The sequence below is a fragment of the Protopterus annectens genome, chromosome 1.part2 (genome assembly GCF_019279795.1).
Source record: "Protopterus annectens isolate FY-2018-M chromosome 1.part2, PAN1.0, whole genome shotgun sequence".
Taxonomy (NCBI): Eukaryota; Metazoa; Chordata; order Ceratodontiformes; family Protopteridae; genus Protopterus; species Protopterus annectens.
In genome coordinates, this window is record NC_056727.1 from 961207540 (window position 1) to 961229435 (window position 21896).

Consider the following 21896-nt stretch of genomic DNA (forward strand, 5'->3'; position numbering starts at 1 on the left):
TATAAACTGCAAAAAATGGCAATGGTGCTGATGTCATCAAAGCTACATCTTTGGCAAGTAAGCGTCTTTCTAGAAACAGGCTTAATGCTACTTAGCGTCATTAAAGATGGAAGGACTAGAGTGCCGTCTGGGTATTTGGTGGTTGAAAGATGCTGTTCATAAGCTTCATGTGACAGCTAGACATGTAGTCATATAGAAGATGAGGATCTTCACAACTGGCGTTCATAATTACACCAGGCAATTCTGCAGGGCTGGTATATGACAAAAACACATGAAATTGGGAAAATGTCCAGGAGTCATACCTCTCAACTGTCCAGACTTTTGCGGAATGTCCAGATTTTTGCCTCAGAATTAATGTCTCTTCCTCATAAAATTTGTGTTTTTCTGCCAAATAACTGGGATGATGTGAGGAATGAAATCATTAAATAAAGACATAAATTTGAATTTCAGACTTAATATCTTTTAGACAATGTATTTTAACACAAACCCAGTTATTCTAGCTACTTTCTAAGTTTATAAGAGCAATATTTATAGGTTCATAGGTTGGTACTGGGCTATCTGCCTGAAGGCATATATTAGCCCAGCCACGTTGTGCGGTATTCACTGCTCCTTTAGTAATTCCCTAGACCCTTGTACTAGCAGCTAGTACCCTTGGCCCCTATCTAGTAGTGCTGTTGGTGTGATCCCTGGTGTGAACTTTCTGTTACCCATCCACTCATCAAGGCTCCTCTTGAAGAGTGATAGTGAGGGGCTCTGTCTTATGCAGATCGGGACCCTGTTCCATAGTAATGGAAGTCTCTGCGAAGGGAATCTATCCCTCCAGCATGTTCTATTCATTGTTGTGTTCAGGTTTATATCCCTAGAGCATGTAGCTCGAGTAGATTAGGTTTTGCTAAGATGGAGCATGTTCAACAAATCTGGGTTGGACATGGCTCTGTACGTTAGACAGAGATCGCCTCTGAGAAAGCGGTATGCAACAGAGAACAGTCTTAGCTTTTTCAATTGTGCTGCACAGGGCAACTGTTTGAGGCCAGTAATCCTCTTGGTTAGGTACCTCTGTGGTCTCTCCAGCTGCTGGAGATGTCTAGCCAGGTACATTCCAATTGGTGCATTGTACTCAATAATGGGTCTGATGTGGGAAGAGTAGAGGGGCACCATTACATCCTTAGATCTTGATGCGAACCCTTTCGTGATCAGATGGGTCACATAGAAGGATTTTCTAACCACTTTGGCAACATGGTTATCAAAGAAAGCTGACTATCTACTTGGGTCCCTAGATCCCTTATTTCTTCTTCAGATTTCAGGGGATTACCTCCTATGTTGTAGTTTGCGGGTACTCTGTTTTTTTCCAAAGGGGATTACTATGCATTTTTTTGCATTTAGCTTGAGACCATGGCTTTGACACCATGCATCAGTCTCATTTAGGCCCTTCTGGAGGATCTCCATGTCGGCCAGAGACTATATTATACACCCAGTTTCCAGTCGTCCACAAACTTAGTCAGCCACAGCCCTTCTGTGCTTGCCTGTACTTCTGAGAAGTATATGCCAAACAGAAGGGGCCCCAGGACAGAGCCCTGAGGCACAACACTCGTTACTGGTCTAGATTCGGACATAGATCCCGCTACTCTTACTTTATGGGATCTGTCTGAGAGCCAGTTTGTGATCCATCTTGTGACGTAAGGGTTTATGCCCATTTAAAATCTGTCCTTATTTTTGGACCTTTGCCTCCCCATTACATCAGGCTTTGTCCAGATTTCTTGAGCTAAGAAGTTGAGAGGTATGCCAGGAGCAGATGCATATACTACTATTATGAAAAAGTCTATGTATGCAGTTGGTATGCAGATGATGTGGTCATCTATCTTCTGCATTTCATCTGCTCAGCATAACTTCACTGAGCAATCACATCATCCTTAAAGAAACTGACGATGGCTGAAACAATGCTTTTAGTAAAAGGATGGTTATATTCTGCTGTTACATACAAAGCACATAATCATGCTACCAATCATATTTATACTGTCTTGAACACAGCAGTGGCAGAAATCTTTCATCAGTGAAAAACTCCTCACCAAATCCTTCTGATCTGATATTATGCAAATTAAGTGTATTACACAGGTATTGGTGGTGCTGCGGTAGTGTTGTTGCCTCACAGTAAGACGCTGTCCAGTTCGATTCTCAGCTATAGTGTCTTCTGCGTGGAGACATGCATGAATGAGCGTACCTTCGCTGAAGGTTGTGCATCAGAGCTGGTAACTCGGCAAGTAAAAATCAACTACCAATCATTAGCGGACCGGAGTTCCGCTGTGGCAACCCCTAACCGGGAAAAGCCGAAAGACACAAACAAACACAGGTATGGCCAGAGAAGCAGAAAGACTGATGAGTCACCCCAGCCATGATATTGCAGCAGTAGGAGAGATTAATCGGTTTCTTCTACATTCATAACAGCAACCATAGGCACAAAACATGTATATACATAACAGTATGTGTGCTAATGACTGCTGGTTGTCACATTGGGCATATGAAAATACATCAAGTAAGCATCACACTCTAGCATCCATATAGATGTCATTCATGCTGCTCCCTCATACGTTACCCATGCTGAACATACATGTCATCCATGTTACATCTTCATACATGTCACCCATGCTGCAGCCTCATATGTCACCCACACTGCATCCTCATACATGTCACCCATGCTGCATCCTCATACATCACCCATGGAGTGTCCTCATACATCAAACATGGTGTATCCTCATACACGTCACCCATGCTGCATCCTCATACATGTTACCCATGCTGAATCCACATACATGTCACCCATGCTGAACATACATGTCATCCATGTTGCATCTTCATACATGTCACCCATGCTGCAGCCTCATATGTCACCCATGTTGCATCTTCATACGTCACTCATGCTGCATCCTCATATGTCACCCACACTGCATCCTCATACATGTCACCCATGCTGCATCCTCATACATCACCCATGGAGTGTCCTCATACATCAAACATGCTGTATCCTCATACATGTCATCCATGCTGCATCCTCATACATGTTACCCATGCTGAATCCACATACATGTCACCCAAGCTGCATCATCATACATGTCACCCAAGCTGCATCCTCATACATGTCACCCAAGCTGCATCCTCATACATGTCACCCATGCTGAATCCTCATACATGTCACCCACACTGCATCCTCATACATGTCACCCATGCTGCATCCACATACATCACCCATGGAGTGTCCTCATACATCAACCATGCTGCATCCTCATAAATGTCACCCACGCTGAATCCAAATACATGTCACCCACACTTCATCCTCATACATGTCACCCATGCTGCATCCTCATACATCACCCATGGAGTGCCCTCATATATCAACCATGCTGCATCCTCATACATGTCACCCATGCTGCATCCTCATACATGTTACACATGCTGAATCCTCATACATATCACCCACACTGCATCCTCATACATGTCACCCAAGCTTTATCCTCATACATGTCACCCATGCTAAGTTACCCTATGTCCTATTCTACCTCCACCAGTGTATGATCAGTTTTACAGCAGTCTCAGTCTTATAAGCCTTCAGTTATATGCAGGAAATAACACTTCACTGTGTGCATATATGGTGCATGATGCATGTCCCCAGCACTTATGCTGTGGGATTCTGTTGTATGATGCATCAGCTTGACTAGTTCTGTCTCTGAATTACAATACAGTCATACATGCTGTGGTTTAGTTGTAGATGAGGATGGCTTGCCCATGTCTTTAGATTGTTCCACGTTCGATCAGTAAGGTTGTGTTGAGGCTTATCGGCTTGTTTGGTTAATTATTTTTGTTAAAATGGCAGGGCACATTACTTTATTTTTATTCTTAATTTTATTTGTTTTACATATATGCCTGTATGCATTGGATCAGTAAAGTGACCCTGACTGGGTCAATTTTGTGTTTGCAATGTTTGATAGGCCGATAGCTGGTAACATGTTGATTGGCTTGTGTATGGAGACATGCCTTTAACACTCTTTTTTCCCGTTTTAGATTTGCTGCTCCCAGTCTTCATTCTTGTTGGTAGTGCAGTGATTTTGTTAACCCTAATAGGCTGATTGTATTACCAGCCTATATATGTGATTTAATGTTTTGTTAGAAATATTTTTGAGTTTTATATTTAGAAAGATGATATCCACTCACTCGCCAACCTCACTTTTTTAAGTGTTGGCCTATGTATACCTATTTGTGTGGCTGCATGATATTAGTGGGGTTTCACCTCTAATCGAGGTTGTTATCTAATCAACCACATTTTACATGATATGAATAGGCATTAATACGAGTGGTCTTGTTACCGCCCACCAGTGTAAGTGGGTATAGTTTTATTTTGTGAATCATTTCTCACAAATTAATTGTTTTATAGGTAGTGATCTCTGGATGCTGTTGTATGTAATTGTCTAACAGCAATCACAGCGGTGACCCTGTTATAGTAATCTCTCTGTTGATTGGTCTACATTAGTTTTTTAGGTGTTTAACAGGAAGGGACTCATTTGTTTATTGATTTGTCTTTACAACACTTTTCTGCTTCAGCTTGGTTAATTGTGAGGGGTGCTTGATTGGTCGAAATTCTAAAGGTATGAAATGTAATAGGTCGATATGTTTTAGTTTTGACTGTTGTCAGTGAGCAAATCTCCAATCTGGTTGGATTGTTTTAGAACAATGAGCAGCAATTGCTATATTTGTGATACTATTCATGATAAACATGGTTTATTGCTTTTGATAGGTTCAGGACTTATCTTTAATGTTGCTGATAGGTTAGTCGTTATGCAGGGTACACTCTATTGGTTTGTGGAGTAAGTCTAAGTATTAGCATTTGTAATTAGTTTTGAAGTTTATTGACTAATTGTTCTTGAGATGTGATTGGTCATGTTTTAATGTTTTTCCTATTTAAATGTGAACTGGGATTGTGTTTTTAATGGTCTGATGAAGTGACGATAGTAGCAAAAGTGCTTACCTTGCTTTTATTTTAGCAATAAAAGTTTTCTCCATTTCATTCGCAACAGTGGTCATTTTTATAGCACTGGGCTGCCACTGGAGTGTTTTTAATGTTTGGATTTATATATATATATATATATATATATATATATATATATATATATATATATATATATATATATATACACACACACATATATATATGGGGAGGAGAGTCTGCTCTAGTACTGCATAGGTAACTATCAGTACCGAGTATACTTTTTCCCCACTGTAAAATTCCCAGCAGACTGTGCTTATGACAGTATAAAAAATAAAAAACAGTAGACCGGCACTACGAAGCTCTAAAGTACTGGTTTATGCAATCCAAGCACTTTGCAAATTATATTAGTTATTCACCTCTGTTGCTCTGATCCTTATTCCTGTATATTATTAAAAAAATGGATCCATATTTGCAATGGGCAATGCATATTATAAGCACAGATTTATTTTCTTGGTCTCCTGCTTGTGTTACAGCAGCAGCATATAATGCTCAACACTTCCTACAGGTCACATAGTTATATGGCAATAATGATGCCTACGCAGAGATGCACACAAATGCCCTGTATAATCATCTTAACAACTGTATAGACTTGGCTGTACTTGACTGAATTAAAACCAGACCCTCCCAAAAAAAAAAAAAAACAAGCCACCTTGGTGGACATCTAGTACAAACAGATTGTGCAAAAAAGGAAGAAACTGATGTCCAAGAACAAGAGGCAACTGCCTCTGCAGAGGAAGAATTCTCTCCACAGATTGAGCAAGCAAATCAGAAGTCTTGTAAAGTCTTCTAAACCTAATTATAAAGCTAAAATTGCATCCCTAGCCATGGACAAGCATAAGGCATTCTTTTAGTCTGAAATCTAAAAACGAGTGCCCAGCTATGTGCCAAATTGGTAGTAGATGGTACCACTCACACTATACCAGAGGAAACTGCCAATCTGCTACCTGACAGATTTGTTGCAAACTTTACCCTCTATCCCCATCAGCCATAACCCAAAGCATACCTGACACCAGTTCTCTACCTAGTATCTCTAGAGATCAAGTCATATTTGCGCTCTCCAAGGCCAAAAACATGGCCTCGAAGGGAGCAGATAACATCCCAGGTTGCTTACTAAGCAATCTAAAAAAGGACTTAGCTGACCCACTTGCAGTTTTCTTTAACCATAGCCTGAGAACGGGCTTTGTACCAGCAGAATCTAGACTAACAACAATAATCTCTTTGCATAAAGTGGGGCCATCATCCCCCCACTTGGGTATCATTAAAAAACTATCAGCTATGTATTAACCCTTACATCACTAGATGGGTAGCTAATTGGCTCACCAACAGAACACATGTTGTCAAAGTTGGTGATACCACCTCTACTAGTAGACCTGTCAGCAGTGGCATACTGCAAGGATCTGTACTGGGCCCTTTACTATCGGGAATGTATTTCTCAGAAGTCCATGCTAAAGTAGATGGCCTTTGGCTTACTAAGTTCACTGATGATTGTAAACTAGGCACAATCATTGAGTTTACAGTGATGTTAGCATAGAATAGGAGGGGCTAATGCAAACTAGTGACTGGTGCTAAAGTCATGGTGTAAAACTAAACACAAAAAAGTGCACTATTATCCCATTTGGCAAAGCAGAATTCCCCACTAATTACAGTATTGACGGCACCCCTCTAAGTTCAAACCCAGTGTTGCAAGATCTGGGAACACAGGTCACAGCAATCTGAACTTTGACCAACAGGTTTCCACGGTGATAAGGAAAGCCTACTACATTGCGCATCTCATAAGTAAAGGCATTGCATTCAGGTCTAAGGATGTTATAATGCCACTTTACTTGACCCTAATCAGACCATTAATAAAGTTCAATGCTCCCTTTTGAATGTATCTCACCAAACACCTGCAGCAACTGGAGAGACCACAGAGGTTTCTCACTAAGATACAGGGCCTCCAAACCATAGCCTACATGGACAGACTGAAAGCCCTGTCACTGGACTCTGTATCATATAGGCTACTAAGAGGTGACTTGTGCCTGGCCTATAGGGCAGTCTGTGACCCACACCTGATGGAAATTCTGCACATCCGCAAATTAAATGACACTAGAGTCACTCGCTGTTGGGATCTCATCCTTGCCAGTGACATTAACAGAACATGCTGGAGAGACAGGTATGTCTCCCACAGATTGTCGCTGCTCCGGAATAAACTTCCAATTCATGTGAAGCAGAGCTCCTTAATGAATCTATTCAAGCTTAACCTGAACAAATGGATGGGTGACTGCAAATTCAACCCAGGGGTGGCACCCATGTCCCTCATGGATGGCGTAGTCAGTGCTGATCTGTAAAGTATGTCAATCTAACCAAGTACAAGTGGGGCAACCTAGGATTAACATGGCTAGGCTTATAAAAACTCTAGGGCCGCTATCTGGCATTGAGAAAGAAGTAAGAGATGCCATGCTAATTAGAGATATGCTGTCTCATTTCTGCCTGCAGGTTGGAATTGTTTTTAATTGGTTTAGGGTAACTATTTCATTGGTTTATTTTAATTTAATTTTAGTTTATTGAATTGCTATCCCTCTTCCAATTACATCTATCTCTTAACTCTCCATCTGCAAGCATCTACTAAAAGACCACCTTAATAAGACTACCCCTGAATGAAATAGTCCCACCCTCATACTTATTACTAATTTCTTTTCTCAATACATAGTCAAACTAATTTTTAGATAACGACAAATGTAATTTTACCTAGGCTATGTTATCTAGTCATTTCTATTACAAAGTGCATACTCAGTGTGTATAATGTTGTCTCCATTAACTGTACCAAGTTGTAATTCTTTAAATATTGTTAATGTTTTTTTCAGTAACTGAAATGTCAGGACCCACTAGAGCAAGCCCCAAAACAGAGAATGGCTGAAATAATTGACTTCCATATATTAAGTCCAGGATATGCATTTCCTAGAATATTTCCTTTTCTCCACTGTATGGCACTCTCAGAGTTGGTGTGTATATAAGTTTGGGAGGGTTAAAAAAGTTTAAAAGAGAAGAAAAATGTTTGCGAGTTGCTCTTTTCCTTTAGTTTTGCTCTTTTTTTGGCATCTCAGCACTCTGCATTTCGAATACCAACATTTTAATAGAGAGCTTCTTTGTTCATCTTATCTATCTCCAAATATTTGGACTCTGTGTGTATACGCTCACACTGTATGAAATGAAATTGTGAAGTTTTTACTTAGTTATTATGTTGTTCTTATATATAAGGTTTTTTAATAACTCAATCAGCATATTTTTGGATGTCAGAGAAAACCTACACCAACATGGGTGGTACATGAAAACTCTACGCAAATAGGGGCTGGAGGTTAGGCATGAACCCAAGACTCTAGAACTGTGAAGGAGATCTCTAAACCACTTAACTACAGCTCTGCCATAATTCAAGAATTGTGCAAATCTAGTATTTAATCCAAAACTAAATTTGAGTGTGAAAGTATGTTTTTATGTTTAATATGTCATTTTATGATTAAAAAATAAAAGTTATCTTTGCACCCGTCCAAGTGCTGCTGCAACTGGGTGGAAAGATAACACAGTACCATTTTAATTTCTTTAGTGCTCCTTGTACAAAATGGTCAGTTGTAGAAATATAAGGCATAGTATGGGCTCATGGTTTGGTCACAGATAGTGAGTTTGTCACTCTATAGTGCCTGTTCCACTTGGGATACTTGTTATTTTCTGTTATTTCTTCATCTTCTTCTTCTGCACCTGGTCATACACATATATCTTGGACTTTTCAAATGGAGTCACCTGAAATGAGGCCAGAGACTCCTGCTAATGTCTTACCTAAAACAATTGTTTTTACTGCTGTATTATATTTATCTGTAGTATATAATTTTCATACAACACCTACTGCAATACCTGTTACGTCTTCTAAAAAGTGTCCTTATATAATATATATGTCATTTGGTAGGAAGGGTAATGAGTGCAATGATGAGGGCAGGGTTCCTAATGAGGTTATCACTAAAGTTATTAAAGGAACATGAATCAGAGTTAAAGGAAGGAAGAGTAAGTTCTAGCACTTAGACTTTCTTAAACAGAATCGACTGCATGGAACATAAAAAGTATAAATACTAATGGTCTTGGGGAGACTAGTGGTTTGTTTACTACAGTGGAAGATGATTAGGATGTAACAGATCATATACTTATACATCACTGGTACTGACCGCAGTGAAGGTCAGATGGAGCAGTTTTGTCTGGTGGAAGACTAGAAGAGGCTGTGTCCAGGGACAGCCTGCCCTAGTAAATAAATTCCTATCACGTGTTCTTTAAATATCTGCAGGGAAGGTTTTAACAGTGTTGTTTGGAAGTAAGGACTAATGCGGGATAACAGAGTGAATCACGAGTGTCGGTTCATGAGGAATCCTGCATTTATGGTTACTATGCAGGAGGCTTATCTGCTGCTAAAACATTGGGATTTTTGTGGACAGCATGAATTTTAAATTAAGCTTCTTGTTCTAAAATTCAGGCAACTGTATTCATAAACATTGGCTGCAGTCAGGTACAAGCTTTGTGTAGTCCATTGTTTGTACATAGTTCTGATCCTGGTGTAGTTCATAAAAAGAATCACCCTAATGTCAAATGGTGTGCTAGACAAGTAACAGGAATGTGCATTGTGCAAGGGTAGACATGTTATATTACTGCTGACTGTGTACTAAAACGTTGTATTACTGCTGACTGTGTACTAAAACGTTGTATCACTGCTGATTGTGTACTAAATGATGAGTAGAAGCATGAAGACTTTAAAAATGGTGTTGCCATCCTACAAATGAAAACAAAAGCACAGCATTTACTAGAAGCCAGGCTTTCCCTCTACTCATACCCAGTCATTGATATTAACATGCCCGGAAAAGGAGCATACTGTCTTGCTGCAGATATGGTCAAGCTGTGTATTTTGTCTTTGGGAACTGCAGTGCTGTAATGGCTAGGCAGTGTGCAGTAGGCAGAAAGACGTGTCATTAAAGTAGCCATCTGAATTTCTTTTCTCTGTTATAAGCCCTAACCCTCTGCACATGGAGGTATTTACTGGGTCATTACAATATACACACACTCCTGTGCATGTATGATATCAGCTTGGCATGCCCCCATTGAGAACAGCATCACCATATAATCCCCAGACTCCAGAAGCCATTCTACTGTGGTACATTTACCCTAGCAAATGCTCTATCATATTGTGCATATGTTTTATTTCCTAAAATTCTGTCTGCCAAATTACTTACACTTTTCTTCAGTGTGATTTGTGGTTCCTGCATAAACCCATTCAGCATATTGTTCTATATAACAAAGAAACACATGATGATTCGTGTGATACATCCGTCTGTGTCTTATATTGTTCATTTTCTCGTGTACTGATATTACTGAGTGCAGTTACTGGTGAGTGTTCATTTAAACTTTAGCTTTAGGTTATCTCTGAGCACATTGCTGGGAGAGATGAAGTACTGAACAGCTGAAGCATAAGAGACATTTGGAACGGTTGGAGAAAATAGTGACATCTGAATTAATGCAATTTGCCCAGACAAGACTTTGGTATCAAATGCCTCATTGTTAAAAGTTTATAACGTTTAGTTATGCAAACATTCATTCTGGAAGATGAATGGCAGACCTTAACTAATGAAAAGCAGTCAGGAGTATCCTGCTCAGCTTTTCATACAGATCAAGGAGTTTTTTTAAGACATTTTGTTTTAGTATTTCTATGGAAAAAGTGCCAGTTAACAAAAAGTTGAAGTATAAATGTAAGGATGAAATGATAACATTCCAAGTCTGGGACTAAGACCCGACATTCATCTGCTTCGGAGTCAGATGTGCTACTAACTGTTCCATGTTTAACTCCAAAGATGTAAGTCTGGTCAGGCAGGACTTTGGGATAATATAGCCACCCTGCATGGTTTGGAACTCTATAGCTGGTCATTTAAGCAGCAACAACTGTCTGTAGGTTGCAGGAATTCCAGTCCAGTGACGACACTACAGCCTACAAGGACTACACTGCATTACTACTGGTAAACCCTGATGAACAATAGAAATGAGTGTATGATGATAACAAGATGATATGTCATCAGACATTTTTGTGGATATTGTTGCAGTGCTGGGCTGTGGTCTTTGAAGATCACTGAAATGTTTTGTCTGTTCAGCAGAACTAGATACAAAAATCAGACATTGCAGACTTGTGTGCAAGTGTTATTATATGACTGTCACTAGAAATGTTGTTTCTACATTGTGAAATGTATATAAGTGGTTGTGTTACATAAATTAAATTCTCTGTATGCCAGGTAGATAGAATTCAATAGTAAAACTGATATCTGCTGACAGTAATAAAACTAGATAATCTGTTAGATAGACTTCCGCTGTAGTCAATAAAGTCCATCTATTTTTTAGTTGTTTGCGAAAGTATATTATTGCTAGTGCATTTTATTTTATAAAGCACATTCCTGGCATTTTAATGAAGTCTGTCTAGACTTAGCACAAAGCCTACATGGAGTTTGCGTGTTTGCATGGCGAGCAGCAGCACTAATTACATATTCATGCCGTACACCATGTATAAATGCAAACAAGCATGGTTTCATGTTGCCGGCTGGGAAACCGTGTAAAACAACAAGGACAGCAGCATAGAGACCTGTTTACCTACAGGCAAAGTAGGTCTGAGCGATTATGTGGAATACCACAATGATTAACGTGGTTAATAATATAGCAATGTATATGGTCCAAGCACATTACATAACAGTATATACAGTGCAGAGTATTGTGGAATCCCATTTCAGGCATTCTGAATAAAAGTTGTGTAAATGATCCATAATGGTACATGGACTGCAATTTAAAATAAACAGTCAGGGGAAGTGTGTGTATTGAATAGGGACATACAAATACATTGTAGGAATGAACACAGGGAAAGAGGACAGTTGAAACATCTTAATGTACAGCAGATGAGGGTACATAAACGAAGACAGTTGTAGCAGGAACACCAATCACATATCAACATGATACAGTACAAACTGCACAGTGAAAATGTATATTATGTGACTGTCACACAAGGTGGCATAACAATGGAAAAGATGTCTTTGTGATATAAGCATCCTGACTTGAACAATGGAGAGGACATCTATCAGGACTGTTATATACAATAGGTGTTAAGTGCATATCGTGAAGCTGTGCAAAATGAGTTGCCTGAAGATGACTGTAATGTCAGCAGAGCTTTCCACCAAGTGGTGCACATAGTTACAGGCTCATGGACAACAGTAAACATAAGCACAGACAATTATGGACAATATTAGAATAATACCACCAGTAATCCCATGTCTCTGATATAAAGTACGGTTGTGTAAAATGTTACCATAACGGTAGATGTCCTTGCCTTTGCCACTGCAGTATTCCTTACAAATGGGATTCCCTGCTGTGAATCCCACCGTTTGGCCAGTTTACCAAAGTCTACCATTGCTTTAAGATATGCTGAACATCACCTACACACTCCTTGTGTAGGTTAGAGAATAAAAGTGACGTTCAGGCATACCATCCTCAGAAATGATTGCCCCAGTAGGAACAGCAGTCCAAGAAAAACAAGGAGAACCTGCACATCCAGAAAGGAAACAAGATCAGGGGATGGCGGGAGAGAATGAATACTTCAGCAGTGAAGGTAAGGACATCTACCATTATGGTAAAGTTTACACAACTGTACTATGTCCTTACATTCACCACTGCAGTATTCATTACAAATGGGAGAGTGCCAACGCGGCAGTATTCCTTACAAATGGGAGAGTGCCAACGCGGCAGTATTCATTACAAATGGGAGAGTGCCAACGCGGCAGTATTCCTTACAAATGGGAGAGTGCCAACGCTCAAGAAGAAACTTGGGAGGAGGAAGCAGCAGAGCCCTCCAAGAAGCCATGAAGAATGGCAGCAGCAAAACCAGCTCTAGCTCTGGAGATACCATCCAACTGGTAATGTTTGGTAAAGGTATGTACAGACGTCCACATGTGGAGATATCATCCAACTGGTAATGTTTGGTAAAGGTATGTACAGACGTCCACATGTGGAGATACCATCCAACTGCGTCCACATGTGGAGATACGATCCAACTGGTAATGTTTGGTAAAGGTATGTACAGACGTCCACATGTGGAGATACCATCCATCTGGTAATGTTTGGTAAAGGTATGTACAGATGCCCACATGTGGAGATACCATCCAACTGGTAATGTTTGGTAAAGGTATGTACAGACGTCCACATGTGGAGATACCATCCATCTGGTAATGTTTGGTAAAGGTATGTACAGACGTCCACATGTGGAGATACCATCCAACTGGTAATGTTTGGTAAAGGTATGTACAGACGTCCACATGTGGAGATACCATCCAACTGGTAATGTTTGGTAACGGTATGCACAGAATTCCAGGCAGCTACTTCAAGAATAGAATTAGCATCTAAGCCTTTGAAAAAAGCACCAGAAGAAGCCACAGATCTAGTGGAATGAGCCTTTACAGAGGAAGGACAGTTCTCACCATGAAAAGTGTAACAAAAGGAAATAGTCCTTGAAATCCAAGTGGAAATAGTTTGCTTGGAAACAGCCAAACCTAAAGACCTAGGATAAAAGGAAACAAATAACTGGTCAGATTGTCTGATAGCTTTAGTTTTATCCAAATGAAATCTGAGCTGTCTATGCAAATCTAAGGTATGCAACACTCTCACTCTCAGATTGCAGAGAGGGGAAAGAAGTGGGAAGATTAATAGACTGATTAAGTGACAACTCATTTACCACCTTGGCATGAAAGAAGGATTAGTACACAAGGACACCCTGTCCTCATGAAATATCAAAAAAGGTGGACAAGCCATAAGGGCTTGCAACTCAGGCACCCATCTGGCAGAAGTAAGAGCTAACAAAAGAACTGTTTTCCAAGAACAATGTTGCAAGGAAGCTGAAATAGCAGGCTGAAAAGGAGCCTGGGTCAATTTTTCCAGAATGAAATTAAGATCCCAGGGAAGAGGAACAAGCTATATTAAGGACGTCTTTAAGAAATTGCTTAGCCTCAAATCTAGAAGCTAGCAGGGGAGTTAAAGGCAGATAAGCAGAAAGAGCTGATAAGTGGGCCTTAATAGAAGAATAGGCCAAGCCAGCACTGAGCAACTCACACAAAGAAAAAAAAACAAAAAGAACATCCACAGAAAGTGGGTCCAGGTCAAGAGAAAGACACCAAATAGAAAACCTCTTCCATTTAGACAAGTAGGATTTCCTAGTAGTAGGTCTCCTTGCCTCCTGCAGGACCTGCAGCACGTCCTCAGAAAAAAGGTGTTTATGAGGGATCAAAACCCTATCACCCACAGTGTCAGTTGAAGTGTGGACATTTGGGAATGGATGAGAGACCCCTTGTCTTGTGTCAGGGGATCCACCTTGTGAGGTAACTTGTGATGATTGCCCTTTGCTAGATGCAGAAGTAGAGGGAACCAGTGCTGTTGTAGCAAAAAGGGAGTCACCATCAAGATTTTGGGAGCATCCTGTTGAATCAGGAACAGGACTCTTGGAATGAAAGGAAGGGGAGAGAATGCATAAAGAAACATCCCCTTCCAAGAAAATGAGAGGCGTCCACCTTTCATACCAGAGGACCTGGGACATTGGCACAAAATAGAGGAAGTTGTCTCCTCAGAGGGGAGGCAAAGAGATCTCCTTGAGGAGTACGTCACTGTTGAACAATGTCCAGAATCATATGGCAAAGGTTTTAGGCCTAAGCCAAGAATATATCCTCAGAACTGAGCCAAAAGCAGCAGCCCTAGAAGAGGCATCTGTTGCATCATAACTATGTTTGATAAAATGGTGAACTACCAGAGAGGAGACCCTAACAAAGAAAGAGCAGAAGATTTACTCTCAGAGTCTGGAAGAGCAGAAAGAAGCTGACAAACCTGAGAAAGAAGAGCCAAAACATACCTAGAGATATGGGTCTGATAATTAATAACCCTAAAAGCTAGGGTAGCTGAAGTATAAACCTTCTTACCCAGCCTATCCATGGTTCTACTGTCTTTGTCAGAAGGCAGTAACTTGGACAAAGAAAGCAACTGAGGCAGCTTATCATAGGCTACAGACACCACAGAGGAGTCAGCAGCAGGACATTTAAACAAAAAGGAACAATCTTCAGGCACCCTGTAAAACCTATCAAACTTCTTGGGAGCAGGGGGCAGAGAATCCAGCGCTTTAGAGGCATTAAAAAAACATCCAATAAAGCAGGCAAAACAGGAAGAATGGCTACAGGTTTAGGAGATTCCATCTGCAGTAACTCATAGTACCTCTTATGGATATCCAAAACCTGGGCACAATCCCACTTAAAAAAATCCATCATCCTAGAGATTGTGTCCCCAAAGGAAATTTCCTCAGATGGATTATCTAGAGTATGAGAATCCTCCTCCTCAGTACTATAGTCTAAAGGAGAAGGAATTGGGTAGTAGAATAAGCAAGAGAGTCATTATCAGAATCCACCTCAGAAGAATACAATTCTCTGGGTCTTTTAAGGGAAGAAGAGGACCGAGGAGGAGCAGGAACCAAAACCCCTTGAAGAGGCCTCAATGACAGTAAAGCATTAAATAACCCCTGAGTAAAGGCCTGCCACTCACTTTGTGGATTCCTAGGAGCAGAAGAAACATGAGTAGTTTCCTGTTTCTTTTTTTAAGAGGACATGCGTCCTAGAAACCTGAGAAGGCCCAGACTCAGGATGGCATTCCACAGCTGCACTAGGAACCTCTTCCCTAAAGAGAAACTGCAGAACCCCTCTAGACACCTCGGAAACATTCAACCGTGGTTCCCTCTTAACACCTGAAACGGACGCCTGCAAAGCCTTGTCAGACATGCTGCCTGCCAGATCCTCATTGGCTTCCAACCCAGGCGTGGTAGAAGAATGTGACAAAAAAACAGGTGAGCCTCAGGGTCCGCAATAAGCTCAGCAGAAACTCCCAGCAGAGACTGGACAGTGGAAGATTCTGGTCTTACCTTATGCACCTTCTTCTTCCCTGATGGCTGACCCTTGGGGCAGGAAGTTCCATCCATAGTATCTGCAACAAAGAGCTTAAGATGCTGGTTCTGAAGATACAATAAAAGGGAAGAAAGCCTACTATGAAGAGTTTTGGGGACAAACGCCTGACAAATTGAACAAGATGTATGGTCGTGAGCAGCGCCTAGGCAAAAAATACACTTGTCATGGCAGTCTTCATGGGAAATCAGTCTCTCACACCAGCATTTACCCTTCCTGGGTGGCGTTAATCCAAACAGCACAAGACAAACAGAAAAAGTAACCAAAAACCCAACTGGGTACTTATCTGCAACGGAGAGGACAGGAGTAAGCACAGGAATACCAACAAACAGCAAAACGACAAAAAAAAAAAAAAAAACGGATGGAGGTAACAGACTGATGGTTAAAACAGCATTTGGACTGGTGGCAAAGAAGTTCAGAGGATGGTACACCTGAATATCACCTTTATGCCCTAACCTACACAAGGAGTGTGCAGGTGACATTCAGTGTACCTTAAAAAGCAATGCTAAACTTTGGTAAACTGGCTGGATGATGGGCTTCACGGCAGGGGATCACATTTGTAAGGAATACTGCAGCGGTGAATGTCAGGACATCATATGTGATTGTGAGTGATTATAAATGATTCTGCATGAACTCACTTGTACAGCTATTATGAGATGTCAGCAATCTATGATGGTAATCAAGCACACCATCCTGACACTGTAATATCTGCTGGAGGTGTTAGGAGGGGACACCGTTATACCTGTGACATTATATATATATATATATATATATATATATATATATATATATATATATATATTGTCACGAATATAACCCATGCTATCAATGTTGTCAAACAGCTATGTATGTGTGCATCAATGGAACAGGTATCACACATGCATCTGGTATAACACCTTCATGGGGGTTCTGCACCATCAGAAAGTAATGTTTATGCAACAAGAAGAATACTTAGGTATGGTCAATAAGATGTGTGGGAGCTCACTGTGGCAAAAATGGTACACTTAAATTACACATTCCTGGAAGATGTGTAGGGAGGTATATGAAGAAAGGTGCATTCTACTCATTTATTGGTGTGATTAAGGCTGTGAAATATGGAAGTATTATGACCTTTGATGTGAATATCCTTCACATTCTCAGGAGTTGTGTTACACACAAGGGGGTAGTCACTTCTGTGGGCACATACTGGTGGATATTCAGCATACCATCTACATCGATACGCAGGTCACATACCACTTGGCCTGTTCATAGGGGTGTGATGTCTACATTAACATTGGGTTGGATGTTTGTTTTCATAATGTACCTCTCTGTATTATGTGTCCCAGGTAGGTATGACCCTAGCCCTAAGCAGCATTTCAACTTCACCCAGAATGATGCCACAATATAAATAAAATTGATGGACTTCAACAACTGTCTTAGCTTCTGGTGTCAAGTCCAGGGGGAATCCAGTATCTCTCAGTCTGGGCTAACATGGTCGACAAGCCACACTGCTTTGCCAGAGATGGTCTATAAACCTATATATCTAACCAGGCTCATCTGCAAGGCCATGGAAAGAATCATCATGGACCTTATCAACAAGGACAAAGGTGACCTTCATACTCTAGACCCAACTCAATACAGCTTCATTAAGGGTAGATCATGCTTATTAAATCTAGTAGATTTCTTTGAGAAAGTCACTAAAGCCCTGGATGTAGGTAAGACAGTGTATATAACCTATGTTGATCTGGCCAAGAGTTTTGACACAATCCCCCACTCATGTATCATTGTGAAACACTCCCATCTGGGCATTAAACCCTTACATCACTAGATGGTTAGCCAACTGGCTCACTGACAGAACAGATATAGTCAAAGATGGTGACTCAACCTCTACCAGTACAGCCATTACCAGTGGTATACCACAAAGATATGTGGTAGGCCCTTTACTGTTTGGAATCTATTTCTTGGAAGTGCAGGCACAATACTGACTTGAAAAGTGATGACATCAGCAGTGTCTAGTGAGGGGAAGATGGCAATAGTAGTTTCTCACATGCTGGTGTAAAATGCCTTCTCTAATGTCAAGCAAGAGCACAAACACACACACACACACACACACACACACACACACACACACACACACACACACACCATTTGACTGCAGTGAGATTAGAACTTCTATTTAACTAAGTACAGAAACTAGAGAACTCAGTACTTTATGCAAGTGCAGCAGTAGAACTCTGACTTTTACAAAGCTGCAGGACAATATATAGTGGATGACATCAGCATTGGATGTTTCAGAAAAGATGTTGGGAGCCATGCATGAGTTGATGTGTAGATATGTCCTTCTGTTAAAATATTGGTACTCCATGGATTATAGTGGTGAATGCAGGATGCACAATTATTCTGTTCTGACTAGACACACACACACACACACACACACACACACACACACACACACACACACACACACACACACACACACACAAAATCCTGTCTGGATTATGTTTCCCGGGTAGGTATGACCCCAGCCCTAAGCAGCATTCTAACTTCACCCAGGATGATGCCACAAAATAAACAAAATTGATGGACTTCAACAATTGACTTAGCTTCTGGTGTCAAGTCCAGGGGGATCTAATAACTCTCAGTCTGGGCTAATACGGTCCACAAGCCACACTGCTTTGTCAGAGATGGTCTGAACCTGTGTCCTCTAGGCTGTCGGATACTGACAAAAGCACTTGCCTACCCCATAGTGACTTTGTTAGGCAATGTCAAAGCAACAAAAGTTCCGACATAACAACATCCTCTGGATGCAAACTCAAAGTTCTGCTGCTTAATGCTAGGAGTGTAAACATAAAGCTGCAGTGGAGGAAATGGCCAATCTGCTAGCTGACAGATTTGGAGGAAACGTCAACCCTCTGGCACTATTGGCCATAACCCAAAGCATAACTGACACCAGCCCCCTTGCTAGTATCTCTGGACATCAGGACATATCTGTGCTCTCCAAGTCTAAAATCCTCAGTGGTACCAGATAACACCCCATGTTGCTTACTAAGCAATCTAAAACAGGACATAACTGACCAAATTAGCATCATCTTTAACCATAGCCTGAGAATTGACTTTGTTACAGTAGAGTGGAAAATAGCAGCATTAATCTCCTTGTACAAAGGGGGGTCATCAACCAACCCTGGTAACTATAGACCTATACATCTAACCAGTCTCATCTGCAAGGCCATGGAAAGAATCATCTTGGACCTTATCAGCAAGGACATAGGTGACCTTTAAACTCTAGACCCAACTCAATAAGGCTTCATTAAGGGTAGATCATGTTATTAAATCTAGTAAACCTCTTTGAGAAAGACACCAAAGCCCTGGATGTAGTTAAGACAGTGCATACCACCTATGTTGATCTGGCCAAGAGTTTTGACACAATCCCCCACTCATGTATCATTGTGAAACACTCCCATCTGGGGATTAAACCTTTACATCACTAGATGGTTAGCCAACTGGTTCACTGGCAGAACAGATATAGTCAAATATGGTGACTCAACCTCTACCAGTACAGCCATTAGCAATGGCATTCCGTAAAGATCTGTACTAGGCCCTTTACTGTTCGGACTTTATTTCTTGATAGTCCAGGCAAAAGTACACAGCCTTTGGCTTACCAGGTTTGCTGATGATTGCAAATTGGGTGCAATTATTGAGTCCATGAATGATGTAAACATATTACAGGAGGGGGTAACACAAACAAATGATTGGTGCCAAAGCCACACAGTCTAATAATAAATGCAAAAAGTACCATTATTTTTGCCTTTTGCAAAGTGGAATGCCCTGCTAATTGTAGCAATGACAAAACCACACCCCCCTCGCCCAAGCTCAAACCCAGTAGTGCAAGACCTGGGAACACAGTTAGATAGCAATCTAAACTTTGACCACCAAGTTTCCACAGTTGTAACAAAAGTCTTCTATTGTGGGCACCTCATAATCAGGCCATTGTATCCAAATCTGATGATGTTATAATATCACTGTTCCTCAATTCTCATCAGAACATGAATTGAGTACAATGCTTGTTTTTGCATGTACCTCACCAGACACCTGCAGTAGATGGAGAGACCACAGGTTCTCAACAATTCAGGGCCTACAAGCCATGCCATGAGATAAGTGGATAGACTGAAAGCCCTGTCCCTGTACTGTGTATTCTTTAGGATGAGGTGACTTGTGCCTGGCCTACAGGCCAGTCTCTGACCTTGCCCTGAAGGAAGTGCTGCACATCTGGAAATCTAATGGCATAAGAGTCACTCGCTCTATGGATTTTAACCTAGCCTGTAACATTAACAGAACATGCTTGAGAGACAGCTACTATAGCTGATGACATAACCAGAGTCCAGTTACAGGAAAATGGTAATAGCAGTGTCTGACATGCTGGTGTAAAATGCTCTCTGTAATGTCAAGTAAGTGCACAAACACACACAGGCACACACACAAACACACACGCACACACACACACACACACACACACACACACACACACACACACACACACACACGCCAGTTGAGTGCAGTGAGAACAGAGCCCTTACATATCTAAGTACAGTGACTGGAGACCTCCATATTTAACACAAGTGCCCCAGCACAAGACTGATTTGAAAAGTGTTGGACAACACTTTATAAGTGATGACATCAGCAGTGTCTAGTGAAAGGAAGATGGCAATAGCAGTTTTCCACGTGCTGGTGTAAAATGCCTTCTCTACTGTCAAGCAAGAGCACAAACACACACACACACACACACACACACACACACACACACACACACACACACACACACACACACACAATTTATATTAAATCAGCAAACATGTAAAAAAGTGAACGCTGATTTATCAACCCCGTGTAAGCAAAAGCTTACAATCCTGAAGACTCAGAACAGTGATTTTTTTTTCCCAAGGAAAAAAAAATCACTGTTCCAAAAAAAAAATTAAAATAAAAACTTCAAAACATTACATAAAGTGGGGGGCTTTGCCCCCCACACCCCCTGATGTGGGGGGATGTGCCCCCACACCCTCTACTTAAATATACCAACTCTGAGATCACACTACAGTGATGAAAACGGCAAAGTAATGGAGCCGGCCAAGCGATTTCTTTCCCGGGGAAAGAAATTGCTTATATGTCGTTTTGCTATTTTGCTGTTTCATGCTTTCAAGTTTGATCATGACGCATTCAAAGGATTGCATCTTTAAATTTATAATAGGAAGCCCCCCCCACACACACACACACCAGTTGACTGCAGTGAGAACAGAACCCCTACCTAAGTACATACATTAGAAAAATCAGTACTTTACATACGCACTACTGCACAAGTCTGACTTTTATAAGACTGCAGGACAATTTATAGTGGATGACATCAGCACTGGATGTTTGAGAGAAGATGTTGGGATGCCTGCATGAATGGATGTGTAGGCATGTCTAACTGTCAAAATACTGGTACTCCATGGCATACCTCTCAACCATGCTGAATTGCTCAGTTTTTACCAAGTTTTGGGGTTCAAATGAAGGGGTGTCATGATTCCCGAGTGGCACCCCTTCATTTCCAATTTTTTCTATTTGTTTTTTTAATTTTTGTGACTTGTGCAGCTGACGTCATCACGTACGCAATGACGTCAGCTCCCTCGGGGATTCCAGCCTGCGCAATGACGTCAGCACCCTCTACCAGCCTGTCAGAATTGAGCTAAAGGAGCTCATGCATTTCCGGCTGGCTGGCTGTTTCAAATGCGAGTGGGAACAGTTTGGGACTAGCCGCTGGCCTGCATCAGCATGAAGAGCGAGCAGCCGTGGAATGAAAGAACTTGCTTGGGACGGATTTTTCG

At 41.1% G+C, this 21896-nt stretch overlaps 1 protein-coding gene across 1 annotated transcript in view; it reads right to left on the reverse strand.

The window, feature by feature from the left end:
* The window catches only part of LOC122792425 (protein disulfide-isomerase A6-like), a 907246-nt gene that overhangs the window by 44783 nt on the left and 840567 nt on the right, over positions 1 to 21896 (reverse strand). The window lies entirely within an intron of this gene.